This window comes from Zingiber officinale, chromosome 8B (genome assembly GCF_018446385.1).
Source record: "Zingiber officinale cultivar Zhangliang chromosome 8B, Zo_v1.1, whole genome shotgun sequence".
Lineage (NCBI taxonomy): Eukaryota > Viridiplantae > Streptophyta > Magnoliopsida > Zingiberales > Zingiberaceae > Zingiber > Zingiber officinale.
The window spans coordinates 1,576,018-1,603,238 of record NC_056001.1 but is presented as its reverse complement, the minus strand read 5'-3'; the positions used below and the strand labels follow the sequence as shown (position 1 = coordinate 1,603,238).

General features: G+C 35.9%; 1 pseudogene; it reads left to right on the top strand.

The window, feature by feature from the left end:
- The first annotated feature begins 1,826 nt into the window (after positions 1 to 1,826).
- On the top strand, positions 1,827 to 27,108 carry LOC122017343 (annotated as a pseudogene).
- Positions 27,109 to 27,221: the final 113 nt, after the last annotated feature.

Genomic DNA, 27,221 nt, shown 5'->3' with positions numbered 1-27,221 from the left:
ATCATATCATCAACATGATACAATCAGAATTACTATGCCAGGTACATAAGCTAAAATGAATTCGAAAAATACAGCATCTACCCATTCCTTTCGTGCTGGTATTTATATTTAATAGATTGGAAAAATACTTAAAAGTCTTAAACCTACTTTGTCAAAGCAAGCAAGCTGACAAGTGGCAAAGCTGTACATGTTCTACATTTTCTCTTTCCGTACAGACATAGACGATCAGTCGGGTGGAAATTAGCAGCATCTTGCTCAACACCAATGATTAAATCCAACATATAATGAAGACCTAACCATATTATTAAATTCTTTAAATTGATCCTTCTGTGAATAAGGAATTCGTTGACCAAGTAAATAATTATTAACGTTGAATATTCAACGGAATAATCGATTTAATTCTATAAAAAAATTTTATCAATGATCAAAATAAATAAATAATATATATAAATTTCTATCACTTAAGGGTCGCACCTTGGGAGCAATATTGTCTCAATTAAAGAATATGATTAGAATGGCCAAGCACGTGGGTAGATAGGAGCATGGGAACAAATCAATAAGACTTATTGTAAGTCTATTTTACAAAATTAATTTAATGATGATATTATAGGCATTATATAACTTATTATTTTACGAAAAAGACTATTTTCCGTGACAAATAGTCTAATTCCTTTTAGTGAAAAAGAGAGATTCAAACATACTATTTTGGTCATAAAATAATTATTGCTTCGAGATGTTATGGATGAAATAATTAATGAACAAAAATATTTCACTCTCCAAGCTAAGAACATAACCACAAGAGTGATAGACATGAACAATACTTGAGGGGTTGGTGGAGAGTATATATACAGCTTTACCTTACGACAAATTCTCTTGCAGCGACAACATCAATAATATTTATCTCTATATGTTCCAATCTTTTATTTTTATCAATTAAGTAGAACCATCGCTTTTAAAAATTATTAATTGTTAACTTAGGGTTGACTTCAGTGTGAGCTTCTGAAAGGAAAATACTTAGTTTAAAAACAAATTAAAGATTGATATTTACAAAACTATTATTTTATTAATATTAAAATACTTTGAAATATTATTTTAGCATGAGTGAATAATTTAGATAGTTGCTAAAAAATTGAATTACCTTAATTACTCTTTCATCTAAAAATATTTTTACTAGCTAAAGGAATCATTAAAACATAGATGCAAAAGGCTACTACTTCATAAAACATATCATCATATGACATGTAGTCATGTTAATTTTATAGAATGAATTTTTTCCCAGAAGTCTTGCTTATATGGTAAAGTTATTATTTTATAATTAAAATATTACGGGTTTGATTCGAATTTTAAAAATAGTCTTTGGTAAAAAGTAAGATAAGATTGTGTATAATGAATTTTTTTTCGAGATCTCACATAACAGGAGTTTTGTACACCAGACTGTCTTTTTTTTTTAAAAACTAAAATAAATAAATAGATAAAAAAATACAATTTATATATATTATTATTTTCTAAGAATGGATTTCACAATTAAATAAAACCAATATTTAATTTTCAATTTAATTTTAATTAAAAAATTGTGACAGTGTATTTCCATTATAGAGCATCAAATTTAAAGTCTCAAATTTTATAATTTCTTTAATTTTTATTTTTTTTTAAAAAAAAAAGACAAAAAACTTTTAATCTTGTATTGTTGTTTGACTGCGGGTCACTGGAGCTGCTGTGCAACATTTAACCAAAATCTAATAGTAAATAATAATACTATTAATTGATTTTAATGTAGGATGAATAAAAGGTACAGTCAGTTCAAACAATCTCCCTATAAAATCCTTCCATCTGTCCTTCGTTTTCCTCCATCTCGTCGACGAATTGTTGAGATGAGAGCCATGACAGCGGCAACACTGTTTAAACTTAGCCCTCAGCGTCTCCTCGTCCTCTCCTCTTTGCTCTTGGCTTTGGGTTCCTTCTTGGACCTGAGATGCAGAGCGCAGACACAGAGACTGGTAGAGTCTGAAGGTAAATCACCGCACTGCCTTCACTCTGATTTCTTCCTCTGCTTCTTTTTAGTTTCTCGTTCAAGGATTTAGTTGAGGTTTTTTTTTTTTCAGATCTTAGTCTTGTTCGTCTCCTTCGGTTTGATCAGTATGTTTTTGATGAGTGTTATGGCCCATGGGTTCTCTTGTTAATGCCCGGAGTCTTAAAGATAAAGACTCCTTTTCTTCAATTGCATATTTCTCTTCTTTTCTGACATTTTGGGATTCTAATGCTTTCCCTAATCTTTTAACCCAAAAAAAAAGATGATGGATTCGCAGATTTTTTTTGTTTTGTTTTGTTTTGGTGTGTCTTTCTTTGATTACACTTCGAATTTTTTAGCATAGTTCAGAAATATGTTGATATTTTCAGATCTTTTAAGATAAAAAAATCACTTGAACTTACCTCAATTAAAGTAAGAAATATTGATAGTGGCGTCAACATCTGGTGTCTCCCAGAGTCAATTAAGGAATCACGTTACTCGGAGATATCTGCACGGCTCTTACATTAATTAAAATATAAAGGTCACAAATCACAGAAATAACTTTTGAATGATCGGAATTAGGGGTGATGATTAGAGTCACTGTTAATCTTGTAATAAATATCTTATCATCATTTGACTTACTAAAAAAATTATATAAAATAGTATAAAAATACATATGTTTATAAAAATACTTTTATGGGGTGTGAGATCAGCTTAAACTTCTTTCAGCTTATATTGTATCACCGTTAAGACTTTACCTTTATAAATGATTTTTGAGATATGTTTTATGAGATAGTGTTTAATATTGTTAGCTCTATCTCAAACTTCGTCAGAAGAATAGATAAGCGCCAATCAATTATTTGATTTAGTGGTTGTTTAGGAATGAATCCATCTTTTTCAATTAAATAGTTGACTTGGTCATATATCAAATGCCGGATGGATTAAAAGTTGATCAGGTTTCAAAATCGGAGGCCATCATGATCTCAAATCTAGTTGAGTCCACACTCAGAAAATTTTGACTCCACTACGTAAGTGCTATTTCTGTTCTTATCTTTCATACTAATCTAGTGTCATAGTCAACTAAGCAATTTCAACTGATTGTAAATGCCCCTTTTTATAAATTTCCAAAGGTTAAGTGTTGTCCCATCAGAATGCTTAGCTTTATGTATCTTTGGCCATTGGCATTTCACTAGGAATAGTGACAAGTAATTAGTGGTCTCTCTATTAGTTATGCACGCTTATCAAATTGGCTTATATTAATATACATTCTACTGTGACCTAATGATGGACTAGTGTGTAGTGCCAATCTCTCATCTATTTTTAAATTTTAAATCTACATCAAACTCTGTCAATTATCTGCCAATTTTATGAGATTTAAATTAGCAAGGCATGGTTCTCAAGTGTTAAATGCTCTATATAACGTGTATGCTTGGAACAATTGTGGATCATTTAATTTACAGTTGAAGTTCTACAAACAATTGGCTCAAAGTTGAACTGGAACTTCGGTATGGACCCTTGCAGAGGGGCTCCAGTACAGCAAGACCCAGATAACGAGAATTACTTCGTCAACAATGTCACTTGTGGTTTGTGTGACAACATAACCAATACTTGTCATGTCACTTCCATGTGAGCAACCTGCTATTTCTTGTCACTTTTACTTGCTTTATATCTATTGAGATAAAAACTATCATATCCAGCATGGGAATTCATGATTAAGGGATGCTTGCTTCCGTGCTATCTTAATCACAATTAAGAGGATCGAATGGAATTGTTGGAACGTGATGATATGTGAATAACGAGATTTCTCGATTTAGCTGTTCTTAATACTTTTGAGCGCCTTTTTGCATTAAATATCAACATTTGTGAAGGGCATTGATTACTAATTTGAGTTAACTAAGAGCATGACAATGTAGAATAAGTAGATTATAGACTATAGGGCAAGAGAGACTAAATATTTTTTGAAAAGATGAATTTTCAAAAATATTATTTTTGAGAATCTCACAGCTTTTTCTAATAAATTCCTCAGGATTTCTCTAGGAGAAATATTGCGGGACCCTAGTTTAATTAGTATGTTCAATAAAATCAGTGAAGAACTTGGCATGGATTTGCATTTTTTACATAGAATTTCACTAATTCTGACTTCATTTAATTGAATCTTAGATGGAAACCGAATTACTTCTAAAAGATGAATCTTATAACCTTATTTTCAAAGTACAAGTTGCATTGATAAATGGTATAGTAATTCATTTATCTCAACACATGTAGTGTAAAAAGTTCATGATTTCAAATTGAGGATATTTTCTAATAACTATATTTTAGGATTAATGGTCAGCTAATCAACTTTAACAAAGACAACAAAAGCTTAGGAAAATTTTGGTTCCATTTCTTTTGCAGCCAGCTGAAGGAGCAGAATTTGATTGGAGAGCTGCCGGCTGAGTTTGCCGACCTTACTTATTTAGATACGCTGTGAGTCACTGAAGTGATTAACTACTGAATGCCTTGTTTTTGGTGAATGATAAATTTTAGCCAATAGCTCACTTGTGTCTAGCAGAGATCTGACAAGAAACTATCTGAATGGAACTATCCCAGCTAAATGGGGAACTCTTCGTCTCACTACTCTGTAATTTATATACTTTTGCACACTTCTTCCATTTCTTTTTTTGATATGCACGAGGGTTCTTTTGTAACAAAAGAGTTGCAGGTCTCTTTTGGGAAATCAAATATCTGGGAGCATCCCCGAAGAGCTGGGAAATATTACGACACTCAGATCGCTGTACATACCTTTGTCCTGCGCCATAGTTTTCTTTTCTTCTATAATAGTTTATGGTCCTAATTAAATAAACATATATTACTTGCTATAGGATATTAGAAGCAAACTCTCTAGAAGGCTCAATTCCTGAAGCCCTTGGCCAGCTCAGTAATTTGACTCGCTTGTAAGATGGATACATGCATTATTTGTCACTAGGTTTGATATATCTATATATATATATATAATTTGATTCCTGCTTTTGTGTCCGTTGCAGAGTTCTTTCATCAAATAATCTGACAGGGGAATTACCTGAATCACTTGGCAATCTCCTTGAGTTAGAGGACTTGTATGTTACATCTCTTGTATCTTATGGATATAGAAGTACTTTTTTCTGCTCAGAAATATTAAATATTAGCTGAGTAAATAAAGCATTGAACATTCATCTACAAATTTAACAGCATACTTGTGCAACAAGATTTCTTCGTTAGCATTCATAAATAAAAGCCTAGCAAGCTACACATTCATCTAAAAACTTAATAAGTTAATGTGTAGATTTTTGTTATTAGTATTTATCCTTATTGATTAAAACAAATTACCATGATAAAAATGAAGTAATCCTCATTATTCCTGCAGTGTAAATGGTGGAAGTAAAGGTTTATGATTTATCTTCACAAGTTAAGCTGCGTAAAGAAGTTTATGTAAAGTGTCAAACACATAACATGTTTGCTTGAGCCAATGAAATTTGACAGTCTAATTATACTGCATGCTTAAACTTTTTGCTTCTCATTTCCCAGTAGAATAGATGGCAACCCAATTTCTGGCAGAATACCAAGTTTCATTGGTGACTGGACAAAACTTGTTCACTTGTAAGTTGTCAGTCACTGCTATTCTAGACCAAATGCTAATCATTAATAAATTTCGTTATGAACAAGTTGGATACTTGAACCATGTGCACCAGTGACATGCAAGGGACGACATCTATGGAAGGTCTGTTTCCTGATAGCTTCTCCAGACTGGAATCGATAACTGAGCTGTAAGAGCAATTAGTTAGTATGCCAGTCCGCTTGAAGTGGTTCTAAGACATATTTGAAAATTTATTTGCTGCAAATCCAGGAGGTTGACTGACTGGAAAGGCGGAGATGGACAATTTCCTCCACTGCAGAATATGACTCAAATGAGGAAATTGTAAGTAAGCCGCAGAATATCATCAGTGAAGTAGCTTCTCTCTCTGTGTATTTTGGTATGCATATACATATCTTTGCTTTATTGACTGTTATTTTATATAGGGTTCTTAGGAACCTGTCAATTTCTGGTGAAATTCCTGATTATATAAGAAGGATGACAAACCTAAAAGTTTTGTAAGCTTTTCTGTCATTGGAAGCTCCACCATTTTTATTAGCAAGTTCGATAAACAACATGATGTTAATCTTGCTTTTGCTTGCCAATTGAATTCCTCAGAGATTTAAGTTTTAACAACTTGACCGGGCAAATTCCAGTTAGCTTTAGTGCACTACCAAATTTACGATATATGTAAGTGTAGAAGTTATAGATACTATTTGTTGCTGAGTTGCAACTCTGCATCTGTAATGATATTACAGATCTCACATTCATTTAATATGTTTAGGTTCCTGACCAATAACAAGCTCAGTGGAAGCATTCCATCATGGATTTTGAGAAGTAACAATAATTTGTATGTCTTTTCTCAGTTTCTAATCCATCTGACTAGAAGAACTATCTTTTGTATGACAAACATCAAGCTTATAAGGTCATCTATTTCAGGGATCTTTCTTATAATTTTTTTAATGGTTCTACACCAGCATTCTGCCAGCAACATAAAGTGTAAGATTTAATAATTATCTATTGAACTGTTTATAGTTTTTTAACTTGCACCACTAAGAATTTAACTTTTTGCATGCAGGAATTTAGTTTCAAGTTTTTCGTCTACAAATGAGAACTTGTAAGCTTTAGATACTTTCTTCTTGTTCATTCCTCATAGGTTGAGAAGGTTAAGGTTAGTGTATAGATAAACAAAAAGAAACTCATTATATATGCCAGATGTGATTGTGTCTTCAGACATACGACTTAATTGCTAAATTTCCTTTATGGGACATAATATTAATTCTTACCTTTTGCCCTTGGACGAGATCATAGATGTTATATTTAGCACTTTAGCTTGTTAGACAAAGCAAGAATCCCATAGAGATGCTAGAAACACAACAACAATTCAGTGGTTGAGAAACTTTGATATTGCAACCTCTGATGTTGGTGATGTTCTTCAAAAGAAAACATTAATTAAATTGTTTATACTTTTCTTAGCTTCACCTCTACTTAAATATTTTTTTTGTATATACTCAAGTTTGCATAGATGTAGGGGTGAGCATCTACAACTTTAATCCATTTAACCAAACCAAACCAAACCAAACCAAACTGATCCAATCCAAAAATTTGATTCATTGTTTTGGTTTCAGATTGTAAGCTAGGTATATTTATCTATTTTTTTAAGTTTGGTTTAGGTTTGAACCTACACAAACCATTAAATCGTACTGAATTGTTAAGGTTATTAACTTGTTATATACATGTGCACATATGTATGCATGTGCAGGTATATGTAGTGAAGTTAGTTTATTAAGTATGTAGTTTATCTTACTGTCTTTTGTGTTCCTGACAAAAACATAAACTTTAAGCTACAATACCTTAGTTCTTATTTGAACAAAAACTTTGCTTAGAAAGTAGTCTTATTTTATCTTTAATTGATATATCTTAAATTTACAATTTTATCAAATTAAATCAAACCAAAATTAAATTGATAATTACAATTCAGCTTCAAATACAACTAAATGGTTTTAGTTTGGATTTTTAACTGAAATATTTTAGTTTGGTTTGAAACCAAATTGTACCTGCCCTAGTTGTGATAAATTCTGTATGGCTGCATAGAAAAAGGATAAAGTAGTTTGCTCTTCATAAAGAGTTAATATTGGGATAAACACAGAGTCCGTTGATGCTAAAAGATAGGATAGCCTAGCTCTGAATGTGATCAATGGATTGTGATAAAAAGAGTTGTAGAAACACAAAGTGACCGCTTAAGAAAAAAAACAACAAGGGGATACCAATTGTGACGAGGATATAGAGGAGCAAAGGCTCTCCTATGGGTTCTATATAACTTAGTTGAATACAATTGATCATCACTATTGCTAGGATGAGATTTGAAAGCTCAAATTCAATTTGTTGGGTGGGGATAGAAGGTCTAGTTAATTTACAAGATGTTTGTGGTGGGAAGAGGTAGAATAATCCTTAGGCGAGAGAATTGATCCATTAACTTATTAGGCCCAATCACTAACCTAAAATCCAACCATTAACTTAAAATGCTGAAGCCCAAGTTAATGGTAGTTAATTCATTTAAGCTTATAATGTTGGTGCAGTTGACACCGATGGTCAAACCTGATTTAGATGAATGACAAATAGGTTAAAGTTAGACGTGTTGCGATCTAACCTTGTTATCGAGTTTGCAAGGCTGACTAACCCTAGTCAGGATGTTTGATTCCTGATTGCCTAAAGACTGGATGTGTGATTCCGGCAAGTCGGGATGTTCGATTCCCAACAGGTTGAAGTCCAGATGTGGGATTCTGGCAAGAGTCAAGATGTGTGATTTCCGATTGGAGAAGACCGGATGTGCGATTCCTGATTGGAGAAGACTGGATATGCGATTTCGGTAGGTCGGGATATTTGATTCCCGAAATCTGGATGTGTGATTTCGGAAGGTAACTCTACACCTGGTAAGTAGAGTTAAGTCACCGGAGCAGAGTGGCTAAGTGAGGACGCATCTCCGTTCGAAGGGACAGTAGGCGTCGGTCCAATTTAGGTCTATTTCGGATATCTAAATTGAGACCTGACTAGGTCCTGGTCTCGGGGAAACAGGATCTAATTATTACTTATTATTATTGTGGTAACATTGTCTTGAGGTTATTGGACTAACATTTTTTGCAGGACAAAAGAAGCACAAAAGGCCTCTAGTGAATAGTGCCCGAGGCACCTTCCATGCTATAGAAGGCGCCTTCAAGGCTATAGAAGGCGCCTTCCATGCTTAATAAAAGGATGTCTTGCCCAAAGCTTCATATACAACTTCTATACGAGCTCCTAAGCGTCTGATTGGCTCTCCGACTGCTCCGGCTTCTTGCTCTTGCTCTTGCTCTGCCACGACACTGTTGCGCCCGACTACTCTTAAGAAACACCGAGCTTGATCTGATAATCTTCGAAGGTATTGGGTAACGAATTTACGATTCTGTACTTAATTATTGCAAAAGGAAAGTGTAGCGTGTTACACTTATCCTATTCTTTCTCTTGTACTCGATCCTCTCTTCCGGTGGTTCTGAAAGAGATGTTTTAGTGGATTACCCGTCGATAGGTCCATGGGACTTAAGTCTTGGAGTAGGAGTCGTCGAAGACTCCGAACCAAGTAAAGTCGAACCGTGTCTCTTACTTTTCTACTTCTGTTTTTGTGTTGAACTTTCTGCTGCGTACTTTGATTTCAACACCAAAAAAGTCAGTTTTCTAAAACCATGTGATTCACCCCCCTCTCACGTGCGTCTCGATCCAACATATAAAACTTCTCTCCCGTAACTTAGCATGTGAGACTTAATCGACTTATGATTTGACATTCTATCGCGATTCAAACTTTAACTTGTAGGACAAAATGATCCCTAATTGTTAGCATGTGAGGCCAATTGTGGCTCCACCATCATGTAGGTAGCCCTTTCCAATACCTCACCATGTCTACGATTAATTGATATCAATTGTCTCAAGTTGTTTAAATGAGAGCATTAGTCTATTAACTGTCATGCCCAACCACTAGCCCAACATGTTTAATTCTAGGGTTGCAAATGAGTTGAGCCAAACTTAGGTTTATTCAAGCTTGTTCAAGTTTGTTTATTAAAAATCTTATCAAGATTGAGCTTTTAATCGAGCTTAACTAACAACATTATTATCTTTATAATTTAGGTTAAATCTTTATCAAATACATGGAACTTATATTTATTTTTTTTATTTTAAACTATTATAAATAATTTAAGATTATAAAAATTTATAAATTACTATATATTTTTTTGTATTAAGAAAAAAAATTATAATTAAATTTTACACAAGCTTGTTTATGAACCAAGTTTACTAGTGTTCAAGCTTATTTATTTTATATTTTTTTATTATTGAATAAATATAAATGAGTTTCATCTAACTGAATACAATGTCTTATTCATTACCATCTTAATCTTAAATTCATAATAACTAACTCATCTAAGTCTATAAAGCTCCTTTATTAATTCACAAGTCACCATATAGGATTAAATTGGGGTATTATAGAAAGGGTGTACCAAGTGAAGTTGTAGATAAGTACGATGATGAACAAATTGGAAGGAAAGTGTTGCACAAAGAGGGGGGCAACACCTCTCAACCTCTAACGCAAAAGAAGAGAAAGAGAGAAAGAGATCGTGTGGAGCAACGTGTCTAAGACACACAAGAAAGAGCAAACATGAGGAAGAAGAAGAAGAAGAGGGAGAAGAGTTACCATGCTTCGGTAGTGTGCCTACTCCACAAAACAGTCGAAACTTTATTAGAATTCTCTTTACACAAAAGAATCCACACTATAATGATGATGCTTCCAATAGGTTCATCCCTATAAATAGTGTTCAAACCCCAACATGCCAAAACAGACACGAAAAATCGTAATAGAATTCTGTTATGAAAAAACTGTAATAGATTTTTATTACGAAAAAACCTTAACAAAATTTTGTTATGAAAAACTGTAACAAAATTTTTTTGTTGTTTCTTTCTTTTCATCTGTGATGTGAGCCACCCGTCAATAATCTATACCTTGGCGAATATTCACTCTCTTCGAAGAATATAAGTATCTGAGTAAAACTCCACTGGATCTCTGGGTCTGAGCTTCCTTCCTCTATCATCTAGAGTTATCGATGAAGTTCAAATAATGCTTGAACTTCTCTGTGGTTACTGGCTTTGTCAACATGTCTACAGCATTGTTTGTAGTGTAAACCTTCTCAAGTTGAATTTTCCTGGAGGCAATCAGTTCTCTGATCTTGTGAAATCTCACATTAGTGTGCTTGGTTCTAGCATGATACACCTGATTCTTCTCCAAATAGATAACATTGACTATCGCATAACAATTTGACTCTACCTTGCTAAACACCCAGAGAAACCAACCTTGTAAGTTATAGAGCTTCCTTCGTTGCTTCAACTGCTACCATGTACTCCGATTCTGTAGTAGACAATGCAACAATAGCTTGAATCATAAACTTCCAATAGATAGGTTCTCCTGCCACAGTGAACACGTATCGTACTAAAGAATCTTCCGGTTGTCTACTGAGCATGATATCATAATCCATATTTCTCAAGCATCTAAAAATCCACTTCACACATTCTAATGTGGTCGACCAGGATTTGAGATAAACTTGCTCAATATACTAACTGCTCGCATCAAATCTAGTCTCGTGTAAACCATGGCATACATCAGACAACCAACTGCACTGACATAAGGAACTTTTGAGATTTCTTGGATCTTCTCATCCATCTTTGGACACTATATGTTGGATAACTTGAAGTGATGCGCCAGGGGTGTGAACCTATCTAGCACCTTCTCCACATAGCTACGTTGAGATAACCATAATCTCCCTACAGCTCGCTCTATCCCTGTGATTCTTCATCCCAAGAATCTTCTTGGTCTCGTCCAAATTTTTCATCTCAAATTCCTTGCTCAGTAGCCCTTTAATTTGTTGATCTCTTTCTTCTTCTTGAACAATCACTTGTACTTATAGCTCATTTTCCCTCCGGAAGCTCCACTAGATTCCACGTTTTGTTCTTATGCAATGACTCCATCTCAATCATCATAACACCCATCCACTTGTCATTCTCATAGTTGTGAATTACCTCCTGAAAAGATGTAAGGTCTCCGCTACTGGTGATGAGTGCATAAGACACCAAGTCCTTAAAATCGTATCTGGTGGGTGGTTTTATGACCCACCTCGTCCTGCCTCCAGCTATAGTACAATGCTCCGTGTGCTCTGAGCTAGAATCATCAAAGTAATGAGTCTCTAGCTCCACCTGCATAACATCTTTCTCGTTGTTGTTCAATGGTGTTTTCTTTCCTTCTTCTTGAGTACGTTGTAGCATGACCTTCTTGTCAAACACCACATCTTTACTTATCACCATCTTATTTGCCTTAGGATTCCGAAGCTTGAAGCCTCTGACTCCTTTCTGATACCCCAAAAAAATGTACTGCTTTGATTTTAGATATAACTTTGATCTTTCCTCATTAAATATGTACATATAGGTTGGATATTCAAAAACTCAAAGATGAGAGTTCGTAATCTATTCGAATCCCTGTCCATACTTCCTCTGATACTTTGCTTTCTAATGCTACCCTTGGTGATCTATTAATGAGATAGCATGCCATGTTAATCGCTTCCATCCAGAAATTCATTGTTAGCCCTACATTCAACCTGAGACATCTTGTCTTCTCAATGATGGCCCTGTTTAACCTTTCTACCACAGCGTTATGTTGTGGTGTCCTGTGAACCGAGAAATGTCTCATAATCTCATGTTGTTCACAAAATTTCTGAAATTTTGAATCCATATACTTAATCTCATTGTTTGACCCAAGACATTTGATATTCCTTCCGGTTTGGTTCCCACTTCAATTTTCCTAGTTTAAATTTCGCAAAAGTTTCTGACTTATAACGCATGAAGTATACCAGATATTTCGTGAGTAATTATTAATAAACCTCATAAAATATAAGTGTCTTCCACGTGATGCTACATTGGCTGGTCCCTAAAGATCCATGTGTATGTTGTCCAGAATCCCCTTTGTTTTATGTGTTGTTGTCTTGAATTGTACTTTGCTTTGTTTCCAAAGAACACATAATTTGCAGAATTCAAACTTGCACTTCTTGACGCCCTTCAACAAATCGTTCTTGTGAAATTCCCGCATCCCACATTCACCCATATCCCTAGCCACATATGCCACAAAACTGTATTATCTGATTCAGACTCCATTAAGGTGACTTCACCTACAACTGTAGTTCTTACCAACTTGTCGACATTCCTTACTAACTTCTGTCCTTTCATTACCTTTAGAGCTCCCTTGCTGACCTTTATCTCCCCGCTATTTGTAACTACGACTAATACAATCCAGTGTGCCTAGTGAGATCAAGTTTTTTCCTTAGCTCTGGTATATGTTTGACATCGCATAGAGTTCTATTCACACCATCAAATATCTTGATTTTGACATTCCCTATGCCGATAATTTTACATGATGCATCGTTTTTCATCAACATTGAATCATAATTCACTGTCCTGTAGATGTCAAACCACTCCTTGTTTGGAGTCATGTGATATGAACATGCAACTTCTAAGATCCATGCATCCGTCAGCTGCTTCGAACTCGACATAACTGATAACATATCTCCATCACCACTCTGAATTTTCTGCTTCAACTATATTTGCAGGCTTCACCGAATTACATTTGTTCTCTGCAACATGTTTCTTTATCTCGGGACAATCTCTTTATATGACCTTTTTCTCTACACTTGTAGCAAGTGATCACCTTCTTCCTTCTTGACTTAGAACGAGCCCGATCCATGTCGAGATTTGCTCCTACTACGCTCTTGGTTGCTATTTACCACAAGTGCTTCTCCCTGATAAACTTCATTGCTTGTTTTCTTCTTCTAGTGAAAACATAGCAATGTACCTGTGATCTCCTTTAATTTAAGAGTTTCCTTAACTCACATCAAAGTAGTAACCAAATTCTCGTACGTAGGAGATGAAGGTAGAGAATTCAGCAACATCAGTGTCTTGTCTTCCTCCTCGATCTTTACATCAACTCTCTTTAAATTGCTCATGTTCTGGTTGAATAAGTTGATGTGTTGGCTTAGATCAGTTCCATTTCTCCTCTTCAGTTCGTATAACTTTTGCTTGAGATACAATTTGTTTGTTAATAACTATGACATGTATCGACTTCCCAACTTTTGTCAAACTGTCATTGGTGACTCATCGTCCATGATATGGTACATCACATCATCTGTAAAACAAAGCCTAATTGTTGCGCCTTTGCCTGAAGTTCTTCCCAATCCTTTCTCTCCATGCTTTCCGTTTTTTTTCTCCTAGCGCCTTTACCATGCCTTGTTGTACCAACAAGTCCTTAACTCTTCTCTGCCATAATCCGAAGTTCCTGGTTCAGTCAAACTTCATCATATCAAACTTCGCAGAAGGCGTCCCCAACATGTTGAAGAAATTCGCCACTCTTCTCTGCCATAATCCGAAGTTCCTGGTTCAGTCAAACTTCACCATATCAAACTTCGCAGAAGGCGTCCCCAACATGTTGAAGAAATTCGCCAAAACTTTGCTCTGATATCAATTGTTGCGCAAAGAGGGGCAACACCTTTCAACCTCTAACGTAGAAGAAGAGAGGAAGAGAGAGAGATTTTGTGGAGCAACGAGACAGACGCATAAGAAAGAGCAACCACGAGGAAGAAGAAGAAGAGGGAGAAGAGTTACCATGATTCAACTGGGTACCTACTCCACAAAATGGCTGAAACTTTATTAGAACTATCTTTACACAAAAAAATCTACACCATAATGATGATACTTCAAATAGATTCACAATGATCCCTATAAATAGTGTCCAAACCCCAACATGCCAAAACAAACCCGAAAAATCGTAATAAAATTTTGTTATGAAAAACTTTAACAAAATTGTTACGAAAAACTATTAAAGAATTTTTCCATTGTTTTTTTCTTTTCATTTGTGACGTCCCTCGCATTGGCCTTTACTCAGATTTGAGTCACCCGTCAACAGAAAGACGTGTTATAGTGTTCTAATGCAAATGTGGAGAGAAGAGGTGGTATGGAGTCAGCGGGGAGGTTGCTCGCCGTATTAATCTAGTGGCCCTACTTTGGCATATCTCATAGTAGCAACAAATCTTCTCTTGATAATTATTCCATTTTCACGTCACAAGGCTAGACATTGAAACCCAATCTATCTCATTTCTTCTATAAACCACTCCATGGTAGATACTATTCACGGCGACAAGCTAGTAGTAGGGAAATTTCTTGTAGCTGCTCCTTTCATGGTACTTAGCTGGCCTTGGCAACTAAGAATTACATGGTAAGCACTATTGTTTTCTGCAAGTCTGTAGCTGCCATAATCTGTTATTTTATCTTCACAGACTGATGTCTTATGTATCTTTAGTTGTGAAAGTTGAGAAAGTTTATACTAAGAAGACTTTACTCCTTTGAAGATTAGATTAACATAGTCAAAGTATCTTTTCAAGCTCATTGCCAACTTCAGTCCAAAGCGCTGCATCATCAAAGTCTCTTATTTGCTGCACTAATGTTGCATGCCTTTCATAATCATCTAATGTCCTATCAGTTTTATTTTTCATTTGTGGGATTTTCATATTTTGTTTAAAAAACTAGACACTGATTTTTCATGCTCTTTCCCAAGAAATAATAATAATATGAGATAATAAATATACATCTTATACAAGAGTTTTGTCCCACATAAAGTATTATGTACTTGTGTGCTTTATTGAAATCATCTACCTATAGGTGTAGTGGTTCTCTTTTCATCAAAATAATTCTACCTCATCCGTCTCAAAATGTTGATTTTTGTTTTTTGTTTTGTTTTGTTTTTTTTTTTTTATTTTATGAACTTTAGTTTGCAGCATTAAGTTTCATAAACTTCTCCTACACTTCTATCTTCTTCAGTTGTCCCCTTAACCTCTTGGCTTCATTGTAGCCCATTTCCTCCAAATGTATAGGTGCATCAACTTTTTGAACTGCAAAAGATCTGACCCTACTTAGCACAAATATTTAATGGCATTTTACTTTTCCAAAAATTATCATATTTTACTTCTAAGTACCTCTATGTTCTCAATAAAACATGCAGTATCTTAGCCAAAGAGATTGATTGACAAAAGTATGTTAGAAATGTCTAAAGTTCACCTGTAAAAAGCATGCTTTGGATTCAAGAATTTGATGAAAAACTTAAATGAAGGGGTCAAACTGATTAATTGAGGGGAAAAAAACTAGAATAATATAGGCTAAGTGCGAACAATTTATTGAAATTGTGCAATCTGATTAGGGAATCTCACACCAAATTTGCTTTGTACGGTTTTGCAGGGGACCCTCATGCTTAAGGAAGAATCTCCCTTGTTCAGGGAAATCAAGAAGTAGGTTTAGAAGCTTTTAAAGGATTGCCACAAAATTGAGATATATTTCAAGTCAATAAAGTTAGTGATAAATATTGGCTTTCATCTCTCATGATTCTGTTTCTCATTGTTTTGAAGATTGCGAGTTGTTCATTAATTGTGGTGGTAGTAAAGTGGCTGTCGATGGGCATGAGTACCAACAAGATTTATATGACACTGATGATTACTCTATCTATCGTGAGAGCGAAACTGGAGCATGGGCATGCAGCAGTACTGGAATCTTTTTTGCAAATGAGAACATACAAAATTTTACTGCAAGGAATTCATCAATCCTTAATATGAGCAATCCAGAATTGTACATGACAGCTCGACTCAGTCCTCTTTCCCTGAAATACTATGGTCTATGCCTACAGAAAGGAAATTACACAGTGAGTCTCCATTTTGCTGAGATTGTGCTCACTGATGACCAAACATATGCTAGTACAGGAAGACGTTTGTTTGATGTATCAATCCAGGTGATTGATTGGTTTATAGTTCATTCTTGGTGTTGTTTTTTTCCAAAAGATAATTACATTCGTAATACTTCAATAGTCATATTCTTTGAAAAATCTTTTTTTGCGCTAATTCATCTATTAACCAGATAATACTCTAAACGAATGCAGGGTCAAAAATTTCTGCAGGATTTCAACATTGCAAAAGAAGCTAATGGAACTGGCAAGGTGCTTATCAAAAACTTCACTACTTGGGTTAATGACACACTTGAAATTCACTTTCAGTGGGGTGGCAAGGGAACAAACAACATCCCTGTAAGAGGTGTATATGGACCTCTTATCTCAGCCATTTCTATCACTCCGAGTAAGTCCTTTTGAAATGGTTTTTCGTTTTCCATTTATATCTTGCTTGATAATAATAAATTATGTTGCTTCTTGTAGATTTTGAGGCTGATTGCAAGGATAAAAGCAAGCTATCTGTTGGGATTATTGTGGCCATTGTTATAACATCTTGTTTTGTACTTATTCTTGCCTTGAACATCATTTGGTTTTGTTTCATGAGGAAAGATCCTCGAGACAATGGTAAGCTATTGTTTTCAAGTTCTATAAGCATGTCCCAAATTTAAGACTATGCATTAGAAGGAAATGTAGTTCATGGGTCTCTTTGCTTAGTTAAACACTAACGATCATGCAGAACTCAAAGGCCTTGAGTTGCAAACTGGCTACCTCTCTCTGAAACAGATTAAAGCTGCTACAAGGAATTTTGATCCTGAAAATAAGATAGGCGAAGGTGGGTTCGGTCCAGTGTACAAGGTATAAATGCATTTGCAAATTGTATTGTTTTTATTAATCTAAATTGTGACAAATGCATTGTTTTCTCTTGTTGTATTTCAACTTTAAATTATTTGCAATATCATGCTTAGTGGTTATTTTTAATTATGACTGTCTCAGGGTGTCCTGTCAAATGGTTCCATAATAGCTGTCAAGCAACTTTCTTCCAAATCTAGGCAAGGGAACCGTGAATTTATCAATGAAATAGGAATGATATCAGCTTTACAACATCCAAATCTAGTGAAGCTCTATGGTTGTTGTATAGAAGGAAATCAATTGTTGCTTATCTACGAATACATGGAGAATAATTCTCTTGCTCGTGCTTTATTTGGTATGTGCTTATCTAGTTGCATAAATAGATTGTTGGAAATGTGCTCTTGGTTCTATCTCTAACATTTATTTCATAAATCATTTTCAAAAGATACAAGGCTAAACTTGGGTTTAATAGGTCCATCGAAATATTGTCTCAATCTGGAATGGCAAACAAGACGCAATATTTGCATAGGGATAGCGAGAGGATTGTCATATCTTCACGAGGAGTCGAGGCTGAAGATTGTTCACCGAGACATCAAGGCGACAAATATTCTACTAGATAAAGACCTCAATGCTAAAATTTCGGACTTTGGTTTGGCCAGACTTGATGAAGAAGAAAACAGTCATATCAACACAAGAATAGCAGGGACAGTGTGAGTTGTATTATTGATTTTTTCTTAGTATTATGTTTCTTAAAATGCATATTTGAAGAACTAATCCAACATTTATGTAACTAGCATCCTGTCCAATTGTAAGACGAAATATCCAATGGATTCAATTAAATTAAGAAAATACGCATATCATATGTTGATAATAGAACTTAATGACATAAGGTCCTCATAGCCAATAGCCATAACCATGATTTGTTTTCACATTGAAAGAGTTACATTTTTTAAATGAAGGCATCATATTGAGTTATTGTTATTGTTCTGAATTGGCAAAAGCATATGTGCAATGAAACCTGATGTAAACTTTGTAACTTGCAGAGGTTATATGGCTCCAGAGTATGCAATGAGAGGTTACTTAACAGACAAAGCAGATGTATATAGTTTTGGGGTGGTGACACTAGAAATTGTCAGCGGAATAAGCAATACTAATTACACACCCAAGGAGGAATTTGTTTATCTTCTTGATTGGGTAAGGAAGTTTTTTTTCTTCTTTTCATTGATGTGATAATTTTTTTCTGATAGATCACTATTTCCTAATCATAACTAAATTTGCTATGTAGAGCGAGTTTGGTTAGAAAAATTATCTTAGAACATTTTTGGTGTTTTAGAAAATAGATTTCAAAAGTTGAAAACAGAAATAAAACAAATATTTAGAATTAGTTCCCAACATGGAATAAAATTATGTAAGTTAAAGGGTAATCAGAAAGATTAGTGATGAAGACAAGCGGTAAACTCCATTAAAAGTATATAAGCACAGAAATAAAGATTCTAAAATTCCACCATTAATTTGGCATGTCTTGGAAGATGATAAACCTGTTGGAACCCCAAGGTTGTTTGGTGTGATCAACAAGTTAGATCCTACGTTGTTTCTAACCTTGTGTCTAAGTGTGCAGGAGCTTAGGAACACAGGTTGTCGAGCGGAAGACGCAGCTAGCGAGAAGGACGGCAATCCGAGGGACGAGGTGCTGCGGAAGAGTACCCCCGTGGACGAGAAGGAAGCGTGCGGTGGTTCCGAGGGACGAAAGCCGGAGCGGAAGATTGCTCGGAGAGCAAGAGACGCAGCTAGCGAGAAGGACGGCACGCGGTGCGTCTGAGGGACGAAGACTGCGGATGAGTACGTCGGCGGACGAGAAGGAAACACGCGGCGATTCCGAGGGACGAGAAGCCGGAGGGAAGCCCGCTCGAGAAGACCGGAAGTTGGGTTCGGGTGAGCCTTTTCCGGATGGCAGAGATCACCCAAGTGAGCGGATTCGGAGGAGAAGAACCGGACCGAGGCGGGACTAAACCAGAGAAGAGGTCCCGGACGAAAAAGTCAATGTCTGTTGACTTTGGGCTCCGGGGCGCCCGGAACCCTTCCGGGTGCCCGGGCCCTGATTTTGACCAGGATCGCGATTTTACGCGATCTGAACGTTGGGAGATAAAGTTTATCCCCCGAGGGCGCCCGGAACCCTTCCAGGCGCCCCGACCAAGGCTATAAATATAGTCTTGGTCCAGAAGCTTTTCAATAAACTCTGAATTGTAATTCCAAACACTTGTGCGCTTCTGTTCTAGTTTAGCTTCTGTTTTCTGCGCTACATTGTTGTACAAGGCTTCTCCGCCTGAAGGAGATCTTTAGTAAGCTTAATCTTCCTTGGATTAACAACCACATCGGTTGTAACCAAGTAAACCTTTTGTGCCTCGCTTTTTCTTGTTTAAGTTAATTTTATGCAAGTGTAGTTTAAGAGTTCGAGAAGGGTTGTTTTGTTTTTTATTTTATAGGGCTATTCAACCCCCCTTCTAGCCGGCCCAACGGTCCTACAAAACCTACTTGGGAAATGTTATAAAATTCATCAATTAAAGTCAGTACTAAATAACTAACAATTCCAATATGTTTTAATTTCCTATGCTTGGAAAATTATAGCATATTTATGAGTCTTTTAAGTTTCCTATGTGTCTTTATGAGTCATTTGTGTTTTCAATGGGTCCTATTAGTATTTATGTTGCTTGAGTTCTTTGTGAGTCCTAGTATAAATGTGTGTACTTTTGTAATGTTGGGATATGAAATAGATATCAATATTTTGGAGTTCTCTTAGGTTGTGTGATACAATCCCCCTATGGTGTGATGTCTAGGAACCCTTAGTTGTGATACCTTAGTTTCTACATTCCTTACCACTTTATTCCAAATTTCTACTCCCCAAACTCCCTATACTCAATCTTCTCTTGTGCTACATCATATTTGGTATTAGAGCTGTAATATGTCTACAAGATCCGTGAGGAGCTTTAGAGGAAAGTTGATCGATAATCAACGTGATGAGATACTTATTCCCATGATGGAGCAACTTAATGGCATGCAAATGGTGTTGAAACCATGATTTCTCAATCTAAAGGTGATCAAGCCCAAGGAGAGCGAGGAGAAACATCTCAAGCAAACAACTTGATTCAAGAAGGATTCCAATAGCAGCAATCTTTTTTGAATGGGCTAGAGGATTTCTTGAGGCAGAGAATAATTACTAAGATGTTGCTGGAGATATCACAAGAATGTTCGAATTGAGATGCTAGATTTCGAAGGAAAACTGAACCCCACTTTATTTGTTGATTGGCTTGCAATAATAGAAGAATATTTTGATTAGTACATGTCAGATGATTGAAGAGTAAGATTTGCTTAAATGAAGTTCGTGAGTTTGGCAAAGATATGGTGGACTGGTGTGGAAGCAGACATAAGGAGATATGGGCAACCACCAATTAACTCATGGCAGGAGATGAAAGCCAAGCTACGAGAGAAGTATTTGCCTATAAATTACTATGACAAATTATGTGATCAGTTTATTAATTTAAAGCAGAATCACTTGTTTGTGGTTGAGTATATGCAAAAGTTCAATGAGTTAAAAGACAAGGACCCAAATTGTTGAAGATCCTAGACAAACTCTTGCAAGGTTTAAAGCTGGATTAAGGTCTGAAATAAGAAGGGAATTATTAAGACAACCACTTTACATCCTAGAACAAGCTTTCCAAGTTGCCTTGGATCTGGAGGAGTATCTGAGTTATTCATTTTGTGAGAAGCCTGGAGTTTCAACGATGGACAAAAGAATTCATGAAACCAACTAGCAAGCAAGAGGTGAATTCGTCAACTCATTTAATAAGCAAAATGACTCTAAATTGCCTTTGAAATTAGCCGAGTCAAAGAACAAGGTCCGTTTATGTTTCAAATGCCAGCAACCGGGTCATATGACTTATAATTGACCTAAAAAGAATCTACATATTGGGATAGAGCATGAAGATGATGTTGAAAATCAAAAAGTAGAAGGAGAAGAAAATTCTTTTAATTATGGAGTTTATATTGAAGATGATTTGGAAGAAGATGAAGACACTTCTTTGGCAAGTGTTGTTAGGTGTATTCTTACTACAAAAGTAGAAGGTGAAGATTGGTGAATGACATCTATTTTTTAGATGTTGGTTCGTTGTGGGAATCAAGCATATAAGGTTATCATTGATGGGGGAAGTTGTACAAATGTTGTCTCGGTATCTATGGTAGAGCGCCTCAAGCTTCCTACGCAGCCACATCCCCAGCCATACAAGGTCAGATGGATCGATAACATAAATATTCCGATAAGACAACGTTGTCTTATTCTCTTTCTTGTGAAAATTGTAATGACTCTATTTGGTGCGATTTATTCCTACGAAAGTAACTCATACTTCTTGAGAGACCTTGCCTACACGATTGAGATGTGTATCATTACGGCAAGGAGAGCACATACACTTTCATGTTCAATAACAAGAAAGTATTATTGAAATGATGCAATACAAGCAAGAGCAGTCAAAGAATGCTAGTAACAGTGGAAAATCTCTTCACGTTCTGACAAAGAAAAATTTTCAACAAGAGAGTAGAAAAAGTTCTACTATATATGTTCTTATAATCAAAGAAGTATTTGCTCCCGAAGTTTTTTTATTTCCTCTAGAAATCACTATGCTATTAAATGACTTTTTGATGTGGCTTTAGAAGAATTACCTAGTGAGCTTCCACCAATACGTAAAATTCAGCATGCTATCGATTTTGTGTCAGGTTCACAACTACCCAATCTACCAGCCTATCGAATGAATCCAAGTGATCATGCAGAATTAAAGAAGCAAGTGGAAGGATTATTGTCCAAGGGTTTCATTCGGGAATGTTTAAGCCTATGTGCTGTCCTGCATTGTTAACATCAAAAAAAAAAAGATGGTACTTGGCGCATGTGCATGAACAGTCGTGGATCAATAAGATCACTATCAAATATCGATTCCCAATTCCTTGCCTTGATGATATGCTGAATATGTTGGTTGATTGTTATATCTTTTCAAAAATTGATTTGAAAAGTGGGTATTATCAAATACACATAAGGCCAGAAGATAAATGGAAAACATCTTTCAAGAATAAAGATGACCTTTATGAATGGCTTGTCATGCCTTTTGATTTTCAAATGCTCCTAGCACATTTATGCACTTTATGAATTAGGTACTACAACCATTTATCGAAAAATTTCTTGTTTATTTGGATGATATCTTAATTTTTAGCAAGAATAAAAATCATTATCTTATCTAGGGCTGTAAACAAGCCGAGCCGAGCCGAGCCGAGCTTTAGGGTGTTCAAGCTTGTTTGATAAGGTAGTCGAGTTGAGCCGAGCTTAAAATGAACCAAGCTTTTGAAATAAGTATTTAAGCTTGGCTTGGTTTATTTTTTATGAGCTTGAGCTTATTTGAAGTTTGGTTTGAGCTTGGTTCATTTAGATGTTATCAAGCTCTCAATTCAAGCTTGGCTTGAGCTTGATTTGTTTAGATGTTATCAAGCTCTCAATTCAAGCTTGTTTGATTGTTTGAAACTTTTAGTTGTTTGATTGATTATTGAGCTTGATGATTTAATTTTTTTTTTATTTTATTTTATTATTTAGCATATTGAAAAGAGTTTTATTAATAAATACGGTTCGTGAACGTTGTTCACGAACATTGTTCACGAACATTAATGAGCTGAACACATATGTGTTTAAGTTGTTGGATCGTGTAATTCGATGGAAGGGGTTGAATATCGATTGAAAAATCGTAGAGTAAGCAGCGGAAAAAAACGAAAACAGAACAATGCTAACACGAACCTTTTTACTTGGTTCGGAGCCTTGGTCGACTCCTACTCCAAGGCCCGCACTCGTTGAGTGCTTTCGTTGGGCAATCCACTAGCAATTCGAATAATTGTTTTACAATTGAAAGTACAGTTGCTTTAAAAAAAATATCGACAACCAAAAAGAAATAAGAGCGAGGCACGTTGTCGGAGGAGCTTTCGCAGCGTCGCAGGAGCGTAGCACGGCAGAGCAAACGTTGGAAGATCTTATGTTCGTTGTTCTTTGCTTCAGGGTGCATCCTCCTTATATAAGAGGCTCGGGGTGCCCGGATCCCTTCCAGGCACCTGGAGTGTGACGTATCCCATCCAACCAGAGCGCTCCACGTTGCGACGTGTGTTGGGGATAAATTTTGCACTCCGGGCGCTCGGATCCCTTCCGGGCGCCCATACCACTTTTTCTGAAGTCCTCCTGCAAGAAATGGTTAGTTCGAAACAAAGTGCAATTTATATTACCCTGCAAAACAAAGTGTTAGCACAGTTATAATTATCAAGCAGAGTATTAATTAGATTCCGTCTCCTCGAGATCGGAATCTAGTCACGATCTCAACTTAGATTTCCAAAATGGATCTAAGTTGGATCGACGCCTAATGTTCCCTTCCCGGGAACACGTTCTTACAGTCACTCCCTAACTTACCTTAACTTACCTGCCAGACGTCCGGTCAGCCCTTCGACCCGTCTGGACTTCGTGCCAGACGTCCGGTCAGCCCTTCGACCCGTCTAGACTTCGTGTCAGCTATCAGGTCAGCCCGTCGATCTAGCTGGACTTCGTGTCAACTATCAGGTCAGCCCCTCGACCTAGCTGGACTTCGTGCCAGACGTCAGGTCAGCCCGTCGACCCGTCTGGGCTTCTCCTTCATACTTGGTCAAAGTGTTAGATCAATATGAAACTAACTTAGCCTACTTTGTCATTCATCAAAACTTGAGTTAGATCGTTAGTGCTAACCGCACCAACATAAGCTTGTTTGTCTAGCTTAACGAGCTGTTCAAGCTTGTTTGTTTAATTAATCCTATGTATATTGAACGAACATAAACAAGCTCTTACTAAGCCGAACACCAAACTTGTTCACGAACGCTTGGTTCATTTACAGTCCTAATCTTATCCATTTGCAACAAGTCATGAGGATTCTTCGTAGAGATAAGCTTTATATAAATTTAAAGAAATGCTCCTTTATAACTTTGTGGTATTCTTGGGGTTGATGGTTTCATCTAGAGGATTAGAGGCAAATCCTGATAAGGTAAAAGTCATCTAAGAATGACCATTGCCTAGGACACTACAATAAATCAGAAGTTTTCAGGGCCTAACAACATTTTATAGGCATTCCATCAAAAATTTTAGCACTATTATGGCCCCTATAACTAATTGCACGAAGAAAGACTCATTTGTTTGGACCAACACAACTTTACAAGCTTTTCAATAAGAAAAAGATTGGTTGAAGCACCTTTTCTTTGACTATCAAAATTTTCAAATAAGGTATTTGAAGTGGCTTGTCATGCATCTAATGTTGGGATCAGAAGCATATTAAGTCAAGAAGGGCATCCTTTTGTATATTTTAGTGAGACATTGAATGAGGTGAAACAGCGATATTCCACTTATGACAAGGAATTTTATGTCGTAGTTTATGACCGAGATGTGAAGTTCACAAGCTACTTCCGGCTAACCTTAAGGAAATTAATGAATACAAGGTTAAAGTTTTCTTATTCTTTTCACTCTCAAACAGATGGTGAGACAGAGGTAGTCAATAGAAGTTTGGGTGATTTACTTCGTTGCCTGGTTGGAGATCATGTTACCACATGGGATCAAATTCTTCCTATGGCTGAGTTTGCATATAATATAGTTCGATGAATATGTCTACTTGACGCAGCCCATTCGAAATTGTTACAGGCATGCTTCCTAAAAAACCAATTGATTTGGTTCCTTCACCGAGGCAAGACTAAGTGTTGAAGCTGAACCTTTTAGCAAACATATACAAGATATACATCATGATGTCAAGCAAAAACTTGCTCTAAGCAATGAAAGATATAAAACACATGCTGAACTGAAAAGGAAGTTTGTTGAATACCAAGAAGGTGATATGGCTATGGTTCGTTTAAGGCCAGAACAATATCCAAGAGGGGTTTATAAGAAACTTCATTCAAGGAATATTGGGCCCTATAAAGTTTTAAAGAAAATTAGCTCTAATGCTTATGGCCTTGAGCTACTGACAGATATGGGTATTAGCAATGTCTTCAACATTGAGGATCTCACTTTTATATTCTAGATATGAAGATGTTATGTAATTGATCATCAGATTGTGTCTAAAAAAGGAAACTGTTATCAAAAGTATCTTATCAAATGGAAGGTACGACCCCTTTCCGAATGCATATGAATTACTGATGATGAATTCCAACAGCTGAATAGAGATCTTTATGAAAGATTCCACGCTTTAGATTCGCCAAGGATGAGTTTTTCTCACTCGGGAAGAGTTGATGGAGACAAGTGGCAAACCCCATTAAAAGTCTATAAGCACAGAAATAAAAAAATCTAAAACTCCACAATTAATTTGGTATATATGTCTTGGAAGATGATAAATCTAATTAAGAAATGGTATAAAGTTCATCAATTCCTAAGAGTTGAAGTCAAAAGTCAGCATTAAATGACCAACAATTCCAATATGCTTTAATTTCCTACGTTTGAAAAATTATAGCATATTTATGAGTCTTTTAAGTTTAGTGAGTCTTTAAATTTTGTGTCTTTATGAGTCCTTTATGTTTTCAACGAGTCCTATTAGTATTTTATGTTGCTTGAGTTCTTTGTGATTCCTAGTATAAATGTGTGTACTTATGTAATGTTGAGATAAGAAATAGATATCAATATTTTCAGAGTTCTCTTAGGTTGTGTGATACAATTCCCCTATGGTGCGATGCCTAAGAATCCTTATGTGTGATGCCTAAGTTTCTACATTCCTTACCACTTTATTCCAGGTTTCTACTCCCCAAACTGCCCAACACTCCATCGTCTCTTGTGCTACATCAATTAGTTTGAACCAACTATTTAGGAATAAATAAAATGATTTAGTGTTCAAACACCGTACAAATATTTTATTTCTTCCAATTTTTGGACCGACATGCTCGTAGTTTGCACTGGTCAATTAGGCATCTAATTAATCATGATTGCAGGAGGTATCAAGCAATGTGCAAGTCAATGCAGTTATGCAGATCTTGCATCCTTTTTAACTTTTCCCTCTTTTGAGGAAATCATTTCTATGCTGCGTTTCTCAATTTCATTTCCATTAAACTTGTGCTTCTTTTCATCTGAATTTGTTTGATACATGTGTACAAATTATAACTGGAATCTTCTCATTTCTTTTTCAAAATAGAGGGGGAAAATCTACTAAACAGTAGACTGTTCTGTTATTGAATCTTACTGGATCTCAAAATCTATTCCGTTGTACAGGCGTGTGATTTGCAAGAGCAGGGAAATTTGCTTGAATTAGTTGACCAAAGCCTTGGCTCCAACTACTCAAAGGAGGAAGCACTGCAAATGCTGGAACTGTCTCTTGTTTGCACCAACCCCTCCCCAACGCTCAGGCCTGCAATGTCATCTGTGATAAGCATGCTTGAAGGCAAGATGCCGGTGAAGGTCGCGCCGTCAAATCGAGCGGCTTCTACAGTTGACAACATGAGGTTCAAAGCTTTGGAGATGGTCTCCCATGACAGCCAAACACACAGCTCCCTGCCCATCCATTGATTCCTCTATCTCAGCATCAAGTGGCAAGAAGTCACGGGCAAAAACAAGCCACCCTCTGCATAACTACACAGCTTAGCGCGAAGAAATGATGCTTTCATCAGGATCACGTTCAAACACTCATGTGAATGCTTATAAAGAAATGTGTTATTTTTTATCCTGAGGAATAATCACAATCATTTAAGTAAATTCAGCCTTAGAAACTGCAACTATAAAACTCAGTAAAGCCTGTTCACTGTTTAGATTCCTACTTAAGTTTTTTATAGTATCATTTCATTTCTCAGTATTAATACAGCAGTGTCTGATTTTGTTTGATTTTTAAAAAAGTATTTTTTAAAAAATAATATATTATTTGGGTGAAATATTATTTCCCTAAATTATC